Below are 18,158 nucleotides of genomic sequence, written 5' to 3' on the forward strand. Positions count from 1 at the left end.
ATCAATTGAATTTACCCCAGGTGGACTATAATCAAGTTGTAGGAACATCTCAAGGATGAGCAATGGAAACAGGATGCATCTAAGCTCAATTTCAAGGATCATAGCAAATGGTCTGAATACTAATGTAAATAAGGCATGTTTTTCATTTTGAATACATTAGAAAACATTTACAAAAACATTTTTTCACTTTGTCATTATGGGGTATTGAATGTAGATTGCTGAGGGTAAAAACAATATTTGATACATTTTAGAACAAGACTAAAAAGTGTTACGAATCCATTTTGGCCCGACAGTCTAGGGGGGGATGGTAATGAGACCCGTAACATAACTCCTGCAAATTCTTATTGTGACAAAGTAAAAGTGTGCACGAAATAACCACAACAACAGAAATCTACAGTCAAACTCTAGGTTTATTTATAAACACACGGTAATGGGGGGAGCAGGAAAAGGGGCTGAGCTGGACCCAAGGAAAGAAACAATAAATATACAAAAATACACCCCTAAGCTAGACTAGCCTACTTTAACAGCTAACTAACCAAAAATACAGTGGGTGGTCCGCCCAGTTCTACCTAGTGTATTTAACAAAGTTCACCTACGGGTAGTGTATGCCCATGGGCGACTTGTCTTGGTTTCCCCTTTTCCCACCAGCAACAAACAAACACCATAACCAAAAACAATACTCACAGGTGATGACAAAGTGCTATGGAGGTGCTTTAAACAAAAGAGAGGTTAAGACACAAAGCGAGAGTGAAACACCGAGACCTACAGATATGGCATTTACAGAGAGATTGAGCTGAGCTGAGCTGAGCTTTAGAACAAACAAATGATGGGGTTTTTAAACCATGGGGAAGGAACTGTGATAGGTCAGGAAATAGGAGGAGGTGTGTCTTCTGATTGATGATTGATTGTTGACTGATTGGGGAGTGATGATTTTCACCTGTGAGTGGAGAAGGAGAGAAAAGAAACACACACACAGGATACACAAACACACAGGATAACTGTATCCGTAACAAAAAGTCAAGGCGTCAGAATACTTTCTGAATTCACTATGTATACAGACACAAACCCATACTCCGGACTCTGACATTGCTCGTCCTAATAATTCTATATTTCTTAATTCCATTCTTTTACTTTTAGATTTGTGTGTGTTGTTGTATAGCATTAGATATGACTGCATTGTTGGCGCTTAGGAGCACAAGCATTTCACTACATCTGCTGAATACAGTATGTGTATGTGACCAATAAAGTTCTATTTGATTTTGACTGACCTGCACCAAAGATTGTCTATACTGACAAGATACATGTCTCAGGCTGCCGTCTATCCCTTCTTTGGATTGGTGGATATAGCTCATTATTAGATGAATATTAGATGAGAATTGTTGATGTGAACCGCCTGTATTCAATGGAGAGAGTTGCTATGCTACTAGCCTCATGCCCTGAATATGCATAGCCATCTCGAAACAACTCTGATATAAAGTTTTTCGTTTTTTTGCCAGGATGTAATGTGTCCTACTTACATATATCAGTACACTCATAACTGAAGCGTTATAAAACTTCTATTCCATCAATTAACCTAGAAAATAACCTAGAATTTGTTGTATTGTTGACCAAACTCTCATTGATAAAAACTCCTTGCCTGGGATGCAAAACAATAAAAAGCGCTACTTGCTGGAGGGGCACAGACTTTTCTAGGAGTTGGGCATCTCTTTCTCTTCCCCTCTGCCTGCGCTCTCTTGACATGAAGCTGTGTTTGCGCGATATCTCTGTGTGCTCGCAAATCTACAATGACGTGTTACTCTTGTTCTTTCTGGCATATTGCTGCCTTTCTCAGTTCATAATGTGCATTCCACATTGTGACAAAACAAAAAAATTAAAGGGAACAGGAAAGATGTTAAAGCGATCAAAACTCCTATGTATCCCACTACTTTGCCCTAACCGTTCCTGCACCTAGCCACCCGCCTGGGAGGATGGGACCTCCTTCCTTCAATACCTGTTGTAACTCTTCTGCTGTAAAATCTTTCACTTCCAATTACTTTTCTGCTGCTGCTACTACTACTTTTAGTTTCTGTGATTTCCTTTCCATCTGTGCTGTACAGTTAATTACCATAGCAACTCCAAGAAACCAACCTTGCGAAAACACAAACTGTTCAGGTCATCCTTTACTTTCCTCACTGCCTCAGCATATGACAAGCTCTGCACGCTCGAACCCTAGCAACCTCAACCTGTCTCACTCGCACGGGACATTCCTGATCCACAGCAAACTACACACTCCTTGGTGTCATGCACACTTCGCACACCTTGGCATCTTCATGCTACACACTGCTGCTACATGGCCATAACCTTGGCACCTGAAACATCGTAGTAGTAGTTTGCAACTTCGTATTTCGTCGTCCTAACGTAGTCTACATTGCTATCTGCCCAGCAGCTAGCCAGCTAGCAAACGTCCACCGTCTACCGAATAGCAGCACTGTAGAAACTATTACACTCAACTGAACGACTTGATTAGTGTAGTGTTAGCTAGCTACATAGTTGTCTTTGCTGTCTTCGTATCCAAGATAATTGTGTAGTTTAGAGCGTGTAGTCTTAGAGTGATTATCTTAATTTACCGAGGTTAGCTAGCCAGCTATTTGTCGTCCTTAACGTAGGAGACACTGCTAGCTAGCCAACAGCTAGCCAACGTCTACTGAATAGAACTTCCGCACTCAACAACCCGGTCGCATTCCGCTTCGCTCCACAGGTAGTATCACATTTTTCATTTAATTTCTTTACAGCACAACGGTTTGATTTGTTTGATCGTAGCTAGCTACATAGCTAGCTACATAGCCGTCTGTGTATCAAAGATAATTGTGTAGTCTAGAGCGATTTTCTAGGTTAGCTAGCCAGCTATTGTCGTTCTTTTAACGTAACGTAACGTAATCAATACTGCTAGCTAGCCAGCTAGCCCCCGAATAGCAGCACTGTAGAAATTATTACACTCAACGGAACGACTTGATTAGTGTAGTGTCAACAACGCAGCCACTGCCAGCTAGCCTACAAAGTCAACAACGTAGCCACTGCCAGCTAGCCTACTTCAGCAGTACTGTATCATTTTAATCATTTTAGTCAATAAGATTCTTGCTACGTAAGCTTAACTTTCTGAACATTCGAGACGTGTAGTCCACTTGTCATTCCAATCTCCTTGCATTAGCGTAGCCTCTTCTGTAGCCTGTCAACTATGTGTCTGTCTATCCCTGTTCTCTCCTCTCTGCACAGACCATACAAACGCTCCACACCGCGTGGCCGCTGCCACCCTAATCTGGTGGTCCCAGCGCGCACGACCCATGTGGAGTTCCAGGTCTCCGGTAGCCTCTGGAACTGCCGATCTGCGGCCAACAAGGCAGAGTTCATCTCAGCCTATGCCTCCCTCCAGTCCCTCGACTTCTTGGCACTGACAGAAACATGGATCACCACAGATAACACTACTACTCCTACTGCTCTCTCTTCGTCCGCCCACGTGTTCTCGCACACCCCGAGAGCTTCTTGTCAGCGGGGTGGTGGCATCGGGATCCTTATGTCTCCCAAGTGGTCATTCTCTCTTTCTCCCCTTACCCATCTGTCTATCGCCTCCTTTGAATTTCATGCTGTCACAGTTACCAGCCCTTTCAAGCTTAACATCCTTATCATTTATCGCCCTCCAGGTTCCCTCGGAGAGTTCATCAATGAACTTGATGCCTTGATAAGCTCCTTTCCTGAGGACGGCTCACCTCTCACAGTTCTGGGCGACTTTAACCTCCCCACGTCTACCTTTGACTCATTCCTCTCTGCCTCCTTCTTTCCACTCCTCTCCTCTTTTGACCTCACCCTCTCACCTCCCCCCCCTACTCACAAGGCAGGCAATACGCTCGACCTCATCTTTACTAGATGCTGTTCTTCCACTAACCTCATTGCAACTCCCCTCCAAGTCTCCGACCACTACCTTGTATCCTTTTCCCTTTCGCTCTCATCCAACACTTCCCACACTGCCCCTACTCGGATGGTATCGCGCCGTCCCAACCTTCGCTCTCTCTCCCCCGCTACTCTCTCCTCTTCCATCCTATCATCTCTTCCCTCTGCTCAAACCTTCTCCAACCTATCTCCTGATTCTGCCTCCTCAACCCTCCTCTCCTCCCTTTCTGCATCCTTTGACTCTCTATGTCCCCTATCTTCCAGGCCGGCTCGGTCCTCCCCTCCCGCTCCGTGGCTTGACGACTCATTGCGAGCTCACAGAACAGGGCTCCGGGCAGCCGAGCGGAAATGGAGGAAAACTCGCCTCCCTGCGGACCTGGCATCCTTTCACTCCCTCCTCTCTACATTTTCCTCCTCTGTCTCTGCTGCTAAAGCCACTTTCTACCACTCTAAATTCCAAGCATCTGCCTCTAACCCTAGGAAGCTCTTGAATCCTCCTCCTCCTGAATCCTCCTCCCCCTCCCCCCCTCCTCCCTCTCTGCAGATGACTTCGTCAACCATTTTGAAAAGAAGGGACATCCGATCCTCGTTTGCTAAGTCAAACGACACCGCTGGTTCTGCTCACACTGCCCTACCCTGTGCTCTGACCTCTTTCTCCCCTCTCTCTCCAGATGAAATCTCGCGTCTTGTGACGGCTGGCCGCCCAACAACCTGCCCGCTTGACCCTATCCCCTCCTCTCTTCTCCAGACCATTTCCGGAGACCTTCTCCCTTACCTCACCTCGCTCATCAATTTATCCCTGACCGCTGGCTACGTCCCTTCCGTCTTCAAGAGAGCAAGAGTTGCACCCCTTCTGAAAAAACCTACACTCGATCCCTCCGATGTTAACAACTACAGACCAGTATCCCTTCTTTCTTTTCTCTCCAAAACTCTTGAACGTGCCGTCCTTGGTCAGCTCTCCCGCTATCTCTCTCAGAATGACCTTCTTGATCCAAATCAGTCAGGTTTCAAGACTAGTCATTCAACTGAGACTGCTCTTCTCTGTATCACGGAGGCGCTCCGCACCGCTAAAGCTAATTCTCTCTCCTCTGCTCTCATCCTTCTAGACCTATCGGCTGCCTTCGATACTGTGAACCATCAGATCCTCCTCTCCACCCTCTCCGAGTTGGGCATCTCCGGCGCGGCCCACGCTTGGATTGCGTCCTACCTGACAGGTCGCTCCTACCAGGTGGCGTGGCGAGAATCTGTCTCCTCACCACGCGCTCTCACCACTGGTGTCCCCCAGGACTCTGTTCTAGGCCCTCTCCTATTCTCGCTATACACCAAGTCACTTGGCTCTGTCATAACCTCACATGGTCTCTCCTATCATTGCTATGCAGACGACACACAATTAATCTTCTCCTTTCCCCCTTCTGATGACCAGGTGGCGAATCGCATCTCTGCATGTCTGGCAGACATATCAGTGTGGATGACGGATCACCACCTCAAGCTGAACCTCGGCAAGACGGAGCTGCTCTTCCTCCCGGGGAAGGACTGCCCGTTCCATGATCTCGCCATCACGGTTGACAACTCCATTGTGTCCTCCTCCCAGAGCGCTAAGAACCTTGGCGTGATCCTGGACAACACCCTGTCGTTCTCAACTAACATCAAGGCGGTGGCCCGTTCCTGTAGGTTCATGCTCTACAACATCCGCAGAGTATGACCCTGCCTCACACAGGAAGCGGCGCAGGTCCTAATCCAGGCACTTGTCATCTCCCGTCTGGATTACTGCAACTCGCTGTTGGCTGGGCTCCCTGCCTGTGCCATTAAACCCCTACAACTCATCCAGAACGCCGCAGCCCGTCTAGTGTTCAACCTTCCCAAGTTCTCTCACGTCACCCCGCTCCTCCGCTCTCTCCACTGGCTTCCAGTTGAAGCTCGCATCCGCTACAAGACCATGGTGCTTGCCTACGGAGCTGTGAGGGGAACGGCACCTCAGTACCTCCAGGCTCTGATCAGGCCCTACACCCAAATAAGGGCACTGCGTTCATGCACCTCTGGCCTGCTCGCCTCCCTACCACTGAGGAAGTACAGTTCCCGCTCAGCCCAGTCAAAACTGTTCGCTGCTCTGGCTCCCCAATGGTGGAACAAACTCTCTCACGACGCAAGGACAGCGGAGTCAATCACCACCTTCCGGAGACACCTGAAACCCCACCTCTTTAAGGAATACTTAGGATAGGATAAAGTAATCCTTCTCACCCCCCTTAAAATATTTAGATGCACTATTGTAAAGTGGCTGTTCCACTGGATGTCATAAGGTGAATGCACCAATTTGTAAGTCGCTCTGGATAAGAGCGTCTGCTAAATGACTTAAATGTAATGTAAATGTAATGTAAATGTAATGTAATGTAGTTGATTTGGAATAATCGCTCTCACGGGATAACATATCCTAGCATGACTTTATCAGGCAAACACTCAATATGAAAACTCAAATGAATATCGGAGTACCCCCGCTTGTGCCCGCCACTAGGTCTGCATCTCACCAAACGTTGTGCATCACAGACTCCAGGGATCTTTACCTTCAATTGATCGATCTTCAAACTCAAAGCCACGCCCAAAATCACTCCTTTCGGCGGTGCTCCCCCCAGAGAGCAAAGCAAGACACAGCTCTTGTCCCGACGCAAGTGAGGCAAAACACCTGCTCCTTCTGGGCGAAAGACACAAAATCAAAATAAGTGCACTTCTGTATACTTTGACCATGTTAACACTCAACTTCTTCTCCACCTAGTCCGATACCAGAAATGGGTCAGCCAAAAGACATGACTCCACATGACTTCCTCCACGAAACCCACTCCCACTGGGCCAGAGTCATCTCAAGCGTTTTCCTGCCGATTGGGGCGAGGCTCGGAAGCCTTCCCCACACCTATCAACACAGGTTCTTCCTCTTCACTTTTGTATCTAAACTCGCACTGGCCAACTCCATCTAAATGTTCTCAAGTGAGGTACACTACTAGCTAAATGGAAGGAAGGACCCATACAACATGATGTTTACATCCCCAGGTAGCTAACCAGCAGCTACATTGCAACATGGAGGACTCCCTGCAATGCACTTCTTTTAGGTAAGAAAGCTATTTAGCCAATAAAGCCTAATTCTATTTCAATGTGTTTTTGATGACCTCATTTATGTAACGATTTATGAGTGGATATATGTAATGGTAGACTCAGTAATTCATGTCTAGTTAAACTTTTTTCTGATGTGATGTCATTCCTTCGGATTTCATCTCACTTTTCGCAGGGGTGGGCAACTCCAGTCCTCGAGGGCCTGATTGGTGTTACACTTTTTCTCCATCCCTAGAAAATGCAGTTGATTAAATCAAATTGCACTCTAAACTGAAGATCATGACTAGGTGATTTTTGGAGTCAGGTGTGTTAACTGGGGCTGGGGCAAAACTGTGAAACCAATCAGGCCCTCGAGGACTGGAATTGCCAACCCCCAAAAGGTCTCCCTTATACCAACTAATGTCATCCTAGCTATTGTACTATCAACTAGCTTGCTATATTTCACAGCTCTAGTTTCGAGGGGAAAACAAATATTTATACAATCTATAAAGATGATAAAAAGGCCATTAGGTAGCTAGGTTAAACTCAATAGGATCATTATTAGGGTCATGCTGTCTATTGTCTGTTTCACTGCAGCTGTTGGATGAGCTAGCTAGCTAAGTTGAAACTGCTTGGGAAGAGCCAACCCTCACCAGCAGCTGAGTTTATCAATGTACTGTAGCTAGCTAATGATTTTAGAAGAGAAAAATGACATATTTGCTAGCTATATTTTAAAGCCTTGCTACTGACTATTTAACACTTTTTTTGTCAAAACGAGTTCATTCCCCTGACTGTTTATTGATGAATTGGTCAATTAAAAAGTAGCTGAGCCTGTTTTTTTGGTACCATTTGGCTGATAAAGAATAGGCTTGTACATGTACATGTATACATTAGTGTTTCATTAGTTAGTAAGCACATTGTTATTCATGTTTTTGTTGTTATTGCATTTCAGGTGGAGAGGTCATACGATTACTAGAAAGTAGTATGCTGACTGACCAGGAAGAAGCTATTGTTGCACAGCAGATGTATTACAGTCAATGCTTATGAACTGGAATAGTGTGTGAATTGCTCATTTATATAATTGGTACTAACGCAAGGGTTGGATTGTTCAGCAACATGAGCAGTACATGCTAACACAGCTTTGGTGATGAAAGGTATGTCACGGAGGTGACTATATGTCTATATGAAGCTGCCCCCATAGATTGCATTATATGCCCAGAACCTAAATCACCTGGTACTGGTTTCGCCCAGACAAATATAAGGTGCGCACCTCTTTTGCCCTTGAAAACTCCTTCCCTTGTTGATCACAGGAGTAATTAATTGACACATCACTGATTGGGACCTGGCAGTTGCTTGCACCTGTTCTTTGATTGATGTGAGCTGGGAGCAGCGTGGCTGCAGAGCCGGAGGGAGCAGAGGCGACTGAGTGGAACACGTGCTGTTGCTGGAGCAGACCGGGACCAGTGTTGAAACTGAGAGAAGGCCTTTATTGGAATTGGGAGGGTGAATGTGTCACCCTTCCAAAAGCTAAGTACCTTTCTATATCCAACTATAACATAGAGCTGTATTCTGACATTCTCTACTGTGTTACGTACTACACCCCAATGCCAGTGTGTCTGTGGATTGAGCCTATAGCTACCATGTGACCTGATGGGAGGACAAAAGACGAATCAACAAGCCCCTGTGGACCGGATTGACGACTGCCTGTGAACGGGTGGAACGATGAGGAAGTCTTTTGGGAAATTTAGAGGGAAAAATGCGTCACCCTTCCCAAAGCTTATGTACCTCTCCATATTTAATTTCCAACATTTCAGCTAATAGCACTGCCTGCCGATGTTCTCTTCTGCTTTTTGGATACTGGAAGGGAAGAGCACGTTAACCCTTCCCTAAGTTAAGTTGCCTCCCCATCTCATTCCATCCTCACCAGTATAGACATCCAATCGGGGCGAATTCCATTTGATCATACTTGACAACTCATTGTGAATTATAGCGACTTTTCTACCTGAACAAGGTAGTGGAGTATTAGTTCTTGAAATAGTATTGGTAAGGAGTTGAACATATAACCAAAAGGTGACTACTTTGGGAAAAAAGGAGGGAATTGATCTGGTAACTGGAGGGATGCTGGGTTCACATCCTATAGACATTCCTTTACTGTTGGGCCCTTAAGCATGGCCATTAACACCACAACATTCCAGATTTCCTGACTATTCCTTTCTGATTCTGAGATTCTTCCAACCGAGTTTTCTGGAAGACCAGGGAATTTTGGGAAGGTTACCAGACAGAAATGACCCACATCTGTATTTTAGAACAGGCGATACCAACATAACGTGTATTAATAGGGTGTTGGGCAACCACTAGTCAGAACAGCTTCAATGCATCTTGGCATAGATTCTACAAAAGTGGAGGCTGCTGAGGAGAGGACAGTGGAATGGTATCAAACATGTCGTTTCCATGTGGTTGATAACGTTACATTGACTCAATTTCAACCGTTACTATGAGGTGTCTTTCACGTCATCAGGGCTAAGGGTCATCTTGCATCGAACTGTGCATTTGAAGGCTGTCAAATAAATATAGTTATGTCAAATCAAAGGTACTCCTTCAATATTTTTTACTTTTTTTATTTAACCTTTAACTAGGCAAGTCAGTCAAGAACAAATTCTTATTTACAGTGAAGGCCTACCCCGGCCAAACCCTAACAACGCTGGGCCAATTGTGCGCCGCACAATGGTATGGGACTCCCAATCACGGCCAGTTGTGATACAGCCTGGAATCGAACCAGGGTCTGTAGTGACACCTCTAGCACTGAGATGCAATGCCTTGGACCGCTGCGCCACTCGGGAGCCAAAAGTTGTTTTTGACTGAAATAAAAACGTGTCATTTTGTCACTTTCACAAGGTTAGTCATAATATGCTCAACTACTTAATAATACATTGGCTTGAATCTAGGTTCTGTGTTTAGATTTCGAGAATTTATTAAATATACTGAACAATTTACAGAATTTATTAACTATACTGAACAAAACTATAAATGCAACATTTTCAAAGACTTTACAGAGTTAGTTTATAAAGGGAAATGAGCCAATTGAAATGAATTCATTAGGCGCTAATTTATAGAATTCACATGACTGGGAATACGGATATGCATCTGTTGGTCACAAATACCTTAAAATAAAAGGTAGGGGCGCGGATCAGGAAACCAGTCAGTATCTTGTGTGACCACCATTTGTCTCATGCAGCGCAACACATCTCCGTCACATAGAATTGATCAGGATGATGAATGTTGTCCCACTCCTCTTCAATGGCTGTGCGAAGTTGCTGGAAATTAGCGGGAAATGGAACATGCTGTCGTACACGTCGATCCATAGCATCACAAACATGCTCAATGGGTGACATGTCTGGTGAGTATGCAGGCCGTGGAAGAACTGGGACTGTACAGATCCTTGCGACATGGGGCAATGCATTGTCATGCTGAAACATGAGATGGCGGAAGATGAATGGCATGACAATGGTACTCAGGATCTCATCATGGTATCTCTGAGAATTCAAATTGCCAACGATACATGTAATTGTGTTCTTTGTTAGTAGATTATGCCTGCCCACACCATAACCCCACCTCCACAATGGGGCACTCTGTTCACAATATTGACATCAGCCCACCGCTCGCCCACACAACGCCATGCCTGCCATCTGCCCGGTACAGTTGAAACCGGGATTCATCCATGAAGAGCACACTTCTCCAGTGTGCCAGTGGCCATCGAAGGTAAGCATTTGCTTATGGAAGTTGGTTACGACGGCAAACTGCAGTCAGGTAAAGAACCTGGTGAGGACTACAAGCACGCACATAAGCTTTGCTTTGACGTTTTGTGCAGAAATTATTTGGTTGTGCAAACCCACAGTTTCATCAGCTGTCTGGATGGCTGGTCTCAGACCATTCCGCAGGTGAAGAAGCCAGATGTGGAGGTCCTGGGCTGGCATGGTTACACTTGGTCTGCAGTTGCGAGGCTGGTTGGAAGTACTACCAAATTCTCTAAAATGATGTTGGAGGTGGCTTAAGGTGGAGAAATGAACATTAAATTATCTGGCTACAGCTCTGGACATTACTGCAGTCAGCATGCCAATTGCACACTCGCTCAACTTGAGACATCTGTGGCATTGTTGTGTGACAACTGCACATTTTAGAGTGGCTTTTCATTGTCCCCAGCACAAGGTGCAGCTGTGTAATGATTGTGCAGCTTCTTGATATGCCACATGTCAGGTGGATGGATTATCTTGGCTGAGAAGAAATGCTCACTAAAAGGAATGTAAACAAATTTGTGCACAAAATGTAGGGCTGTCCCCAACAAAAAAAAAATCTTGGTCGACTGAAAGTGGTCTGTTCTTTCGGCCAATCAATTTGTTGTATTTTTCCACAGACACATTTAGCATTTTAATTAAATAAACTATATGCATTGAGCTTGTCTGATACTTTAAGCTTATGGTTTGAAATAATACCAATTCCTCCAGAGGGCGCCAGAGATCTAGATAACGTAACCTGACCAAACTATTATTTTCCTCCTCCCGCTAACTTTTGCAGATTCTGCCATTACCCCCCCATTGAAGTTGCCGGTAATCGGCTACAGGAAGAGTCAGCAACCTTTCTCCTGTGGAATGCCAATTTGTCTTACCATTTTTACCGGTCTGTGTGCCAGCTATTCATATGCACATTGTTGTGAAAGTTTCATTTTAATTTACAATAACATCTTCATATCTCTATCATTAATCAAAATGATATCCAATCTAAATGAAAATGATATAAACCTAAAACATTACCTATATTGCCATTGCCAACTATGTAAAAATATCCTACAAAAAGCCAAGAAAAAAAACCATTGCAGCCTCCAGGTAGAAAATATCCTGATAAAAATAAATCCGAGCATGGCATTTTTCCCATCCACGCTGAGTGGTTATAGAAAAGGAGAGTGCTGGAAAGATTTTGAAAATACATTGAGGAACTTGGCGCCGGAGCAGAAGGCAGACATTTTACGTACCACCAACCAATTGTTTTTTGTTCGTTTATATGCGTTGTTTGTAAATTATTTTTAAAACTATTTTTGTACATAATATCGTCTCTTATGACCAAAAATAACTTCTAGACATCAGGACTGCGATTTCTCACCACAGACTAGCAGAGTCCTTTTCTTCTTTCACATGTCCGACGAGACCGAGACGGAGGATATATGGCTCTCTCGGGAACAGGTCCCGACCCCAGTGATCTGTGTGAAGAGGCTGAGAAATAGAGTCCGGAGGGCGCGCTTCCTTCTGAGGAGTAGGAGGTGATCGAATAAACCCCCACTCCCCTCAATTCTGCTGGCAAACATGTAATCTTTGGGCAATAAAATGGATGAGTTATTGGGAAGATTAAACTACCAACGGGACATCTTATGCTTCAGAGTCGTGGCTGAACGACAACATTATCAACATACAGCTAGCTGTTAAAAGATGTACCGGCAGGATAGAACAGCAGCGTCTGGTAAGACAAGGGGCGGCGGTCTATGTATTTTTGTAAACAACAGCTAGTGCACGATATCTAAGGAAGTCTCGAGCGATTGCTCGCCTGAGGTAGTGCAGCTTTTTTCCATCTACGTAACATTGCAAAAATCAGAAACTTTCTGTCCAAAAATGATGCAGAAAAATGAATCCATGCTTTTGTCACTTCTAGGTTAGACTACTGCAATGCTCTACTTTCCGGCTACCCGGATAAAGCACTAAATAAGCTTCAGTTAGTGCTAAATACGGCTGCTAGAATCCTGACTAGAACCAAAAAATGTGATCATATTACTCCAGTGTTAGCCTCTCTACACTGGCTTCCTGTCAAAGCAAGGGCTGATTTCAAGGTTTTACTGCTAACCTACAAAGCATTACATGGGCTTGCTCCTACCTATCTCTCTGATTTGGTCCTGCCGTACATGCCTACACGTACGCTACGTTCACAAGACGCAGGCCTCCTAATTGTCCCTAGAATTTCTCAGCAAACAGCTGGAGGCAGGGCTTTCTCCTATAGAGCTCCATTTTTATGGAACGGTCTGCCTACCCATGTCAGAGACGCAAACTCGGTCTCAGCCTTTAAGACTCATCTCTTCAGTGGGTCATATGATTGAGTGTAATCTGGCCCAGGAGTGGGAAGGTGAAGGGAAAGGCTCTGGAGCAACGAACCGCCCTTGCTATCTCTGCCTGGCCGGTTCCCCTCTTTCCACTGGGATTCTCTGCCTCTAACTCTATTACAGGGGCTGAGTCACTGGCTTACTGGGGCCCTCTCATGCAGTCCCTGGAAGGGGTGCGTCACCTCAGTGGGTTGATTCACTGATGTGGTCATCCTGTCTGGGTTGGCGCCCCCCCTTGGGTTGTGCCATGGCGGAGATCTTTGTGGGCTATACTCAGCCTTGTCTCAGGATGGTAAGTTGGTGGTTGAAGATATCCCTCTAGTGGTGTGGGGGCCTTGCTTTGGCTAAGTGGGTGGGGTTATATCCTTCCTGTTTGGCCCTGTCCGGGGGTGTCCTCGGTGACCCCTCCTGTCTCAGCCTCCAGTATTTATGCTGCAGTAGTTTATGTGTCGGGGGGCTAGGGTCAGTTTGTTATATCTGGAGTACTTCTCCTGTCCTATTCGGTGTCCTGTGTGAATCTAAGGGTGCGTTCTCTAATTCTCTCCTTCTCTCTTTCTTTCTCTCTCTCGGAGGACCTGAGCCCTAGGACCATTCCCCAGGACTACCTGACATGATGAATCCTTGCTGTCCCCAGTCCACCTGACCGTGCTGCTGCTCCAGTTTAAACTGTTCTGCCTTATTATTATTCAACCATGCTGGTCATTTATGAACATTTGAACATCTTGGCCATGTTCTGTTATAATCTCCACCCAGCACAGCCAGAAGAGGGCTGGCCACCCCACATAGCCTGGTTCCTCTCTAGGTTTCTTCCTAGGTTTTGGCCTTTCTAGGGAGTTTTTCCTAGCCACCGTGCTTCTACTCCTGCACTGCTTGCTGTTTGGGGTTTTAGGCTGGGTTTCTGTACAGCACTTTGAGATATCAGCTGATGTACGAAGGGCTATAGAAATACATTTGATTTGATTTGAGGTAGAGTTTCTCATGATAAGCTGCAGACCACATTACCTACCGAGAGAGTTTTCATCTATGTTCTTTGTAGCTGTTTACATACCACCACAGTCAGAGGCTGGCACCAAGATAGCATTGAAAGAGCTGAATTCCTCCATAAGCAAACAAGAAAACGCTCACCCAGAGGCAGCGCTCCTAGTACCCGGGGACTTTACCAAATTTGTATCTAAATTTTAAACGTGCAACCAAAGGGAAAATAACTCAGTGCCACCTAAACTCCACACACAGAGATGCATACAAACCTCTACCTCGCCCTCCATTTGGCAAATCTGCCCATAATTATATCCTCCTGATTCCTGCTTACAAGCAAAACTTAAAAGCAAGAAGCACCAGTGACTAGATCAATGCAAAAGTGGTCAGATGAAGCAGATGCTAAGCTACAGGACTGTTTTGCTAGCACAGACTGGAATATGTTTCAGGGTTCCTCCAATGGCATTGAGGAGTACACAACATCTGTCATTGGCTTCATTAAAAAGTGCATGGACGAGTCGTACCCACAGTGACCGTATGTACAGTGGGGCAAAAAAGTATTTAGTCAGCAACCAATTGTGCAAGTTCTCCCACTTACAAATATGAGAGGCCTGTAATTTTCATCATAGGTACACTTCAACTATGGCAGAAAATCACTTTGTAGGATTTTTATAATGAATTTATTTGCAGAATATGGTGGAAAATAAGTATTTGGTCACCTACAAACAAGCAAGATTTCTGGCTCTCACAGACCTTCTTTAAGAGGCTCTTCTGTCCTCCACTCGTTACCTGTATTAATGGCACCTGTTTGAACTTGTTATCAGTATAAAAGACACCTGTCCACAACCTCAAACAGTCACACTCCAAACTCCACTATGGCCAAGACCAAAGAGCTGTCAAAGGACACCAGAAACAAAATTGTAGACCTGCACCAGGCTGGGAAGACTGAATCTGCAATAGGTAAGCAGCTTGGTTTGAAGAAATCAACTGTGGGAGCAATTATTAGGAAATGGAAGACATACAAGACCACTGATAATCTCCCTTGATCTGGGGCTCCATGCAAGATCTCACCCCGTGGGGTCAAAATGATCACAAGAACGGTGAGCAAAAATCCCAGAACCACACGGGGGGACCTAGTGAATGACCTGCAGAGAGCTGGGACTAAAGTAACAAAGCCTACCGTCAGTAACCCACTACGCCGCCAGAGACTCAAATCCTGTAGTGCCAGACGTGTCCCCCTGCTTAAGCCAGAACATGTCCAGGTCCGTCTGAAGTTTGCTAGAGAGCATTTGGATGATCCAGAAGACGATTGGGAGAATGTCATATGGTCAGATGAAATCAAAATATAACTTTTTGGTAAAAACTCAACTCATCGTGTTTGGAGGACAAAGAATGCTGAGTTGCATCCAAAGAACACCATACCTGCTGTGAAGCATGGCGGTGGAAACATCATCCTTTGGGGCTGTTTTATCTGCAGAGGGACCAGGACGACTGATCCGTGTAAAGGAAAGAATGAATGGGGCCATGTATCGTGAAATTTTGAGTGAAAACCTCCTTCCATCAGCAAGGGCATTGAAGATGAAACGTGGCTGGATCTTTCAGCATGACAATGATCCCAAACACACCGTCCGGGCAACGAAGGAGTGGCTTCGTAAGAAGCATTTCAAGGTCCTGGAGTGGCCTAGCCAGTCTCCAGATCTCAACCCCATAGAATATCTTTGGAGGGAGTTGAAAGTCCGTGTTGCCCAGCAACAGCCCCAAAACATCACTGCTCTAGAGGAGATCTGCATGGAGGAATGGGCCAAAATACCAGCAAAAGTGTGTGAAAACCTTGTGAAGACTTACAGAAAACGTTTGACCTCTGTCATTGCCAACAAAGGGTATATAACAAAGTATTGAGATAAACTTTTGTTATTGACCAATTTTGTTATTGACTTATTTTCCACCATAATTTGCAAATAAATTAATAAAAAATCCTACAATGTGATTTTCTGGATTTTTTTCTTCTCATTTTGTCTGTCATAGTTGAAGTGTACCTATGCTGAAAATTACAGGCCTCTCTCATCTTTTTAGGGTTGGGAGACATTTCCAAACGCCGGACGGTACCACATTCAGTTCTAGAAACAATAGTATGCAAGTTTAAACACCATGGGACCACGCATTGTCATACCACTCAGGAAGGAGACGTATTCTGTCTCCTAGAGATGAAAGTACTTCGGTGCAAAAAGTGCAAATCAATCCCAGATCAACAGCAAAGGACCATGTGAAGATGCTGGAGGAAACAGGTACAAAAATATTTATATCCATAGTAAAACGAGTCCTATATCGACATAACCTGAACGGGCACTCAGCAAGGAAGATGCAACTGCTCCAAAACCGCCATAAAAAAGCCAGACTACGGATTGCAACTGCACATGGGGGCAAAGATCGTACTTTTTGGAGAAATGTACTCTGATTTGATGAAACAAAAATGGAACTGTTTGGCCACAATGACCATCGTTATGTTTGGAGGAGAAAGGGGGAAGCTTGCAAGCCGAAGAACACCACCCCAACCGTGAAGCACGGGTGTGACAGCATCATGTTGTGGGGGTGCTTTGCTGCAGGAGGGACTGGTGCACTTCACAAAAATAGATGACGTCATGAGGATGGGAAATTATGTGGATATATTGAAGCAACATCTCAAGACATCAGTCAGGAAGTTAAACATTGCTCACGAATGGGTCTTCCAAATGGACAATGACCCCAAGCAAGGTATTGGAGTGGCCATCACAAAGCCCTGATCTCAATCCTATAGAAAATTTGTGGGCAGAACTGAGAAAGCGTGTGCGAGCAAGGAGGCCTACTAACCTGACTCAGTTACACCAGCTCTGCCAGGAGGAATGGGCCAATATTGACCCAACTTATTGTGGGGAGCTTGTGCAAGGTTACCCGAAACATTTGACCAGAGTTAAACAATTTAATTGCAATGCTACCATATACTAATTGAGTGTATGTAAAACTTCTGACCCACTCGGAATGTTATGAAATAAATAAAAGCTGAACTAAATCATTCTCTCTACTATTATTTTTACATTTCACATTCTTAAAGTGGGGCGGCAGCGTAGCCTAGTGGTTAGAGCGTTGGACTAGTAACTGGAAGGTTGTGAGTTCAAACCCCCGAGCTGACAAGGTACAAATCTGTCGTTCTGCCCCTGAACAGGCAGTTAACCCACTGTTCCCAGGCCGTCATTGAAAATAAGAATATGTTCTTAACTGACTTGCCTGGTTAAATAAAGGTTAAAAAAAAAGTAAAGTGGTGATCCTAAGACATTGCATTTTTAACTAGGATTAAATGGCAGGAATTGTGAAAAACTGAGTTTAAATATATTTGGTTAAGGTCAACTTCTGACTTCAACTGTATCATATACAGTATATATATTCTACCGTTCAAAAGTATTGTTTTTGAAAGAAATGCAAAAAAAATGTTGTCCATTAAAATAACATCATTGATCAGAAGTACAGTGTAGACATCTTTAATTTTGTAAATTACTTTTGTAGCTGGAAATGGCTGACTTGAAAAACATGTTTTTAAATGGAATATCTATACAGGCATACAGAGGCCCATTATCAGCAACCATCACTCCTGTGTTCCAATGGCACGTTGTGTTAGCTAATCCAAGTTTATAATTTTAAAAGGCTAATTGGTCATTAGAAAATCCTTTTGCAATTATGTTAGCACAGTTGAAAACTGATTAAAGAAGCAATAAAACTGGTCTTCTTTAGACTAGTTGAGTATCTTGATCATCAGCATTTGTGGGTTCAATTACAGGCTCAAAATGGCCAGAAACAAAGCACTTTATCCTGAAACTCGCCAGTCTATTCTTGTTCTGAGAAATGAAGGCTATTCCATGCTAGAAAATGCTGAGAAACTGAAGATCTTGTACAATGCCGCATACTACTCCCTTCACAGAACAGCGCAAACTGGCCCTAACCAGAATAGAAAGAGGAGTGGGAGGCCCTGGTGTACAACTGTGCAAGAGGACAAGTACATTTGAGTGTCTAG

Source organism: Oncorhynchus gorbuscha, linkage group LG03 (assembly GCF_021184085.1).
Source record: "Oncorhynchus gorbuscha isolate QuinsamMale2020 ecotype Even-year linkage group LG03, OgorEven_v1.0, whole genome shotgun sequence".
In the NCBI taxonomy this organism is placed as follows: domain Eukaryota; kingdom Metazoa; phylum Chordata; class Actinopteri; order Salmoniformes; family Salmonidae; genus Oncorhynchus; species Oncorhynchus gorbuscha.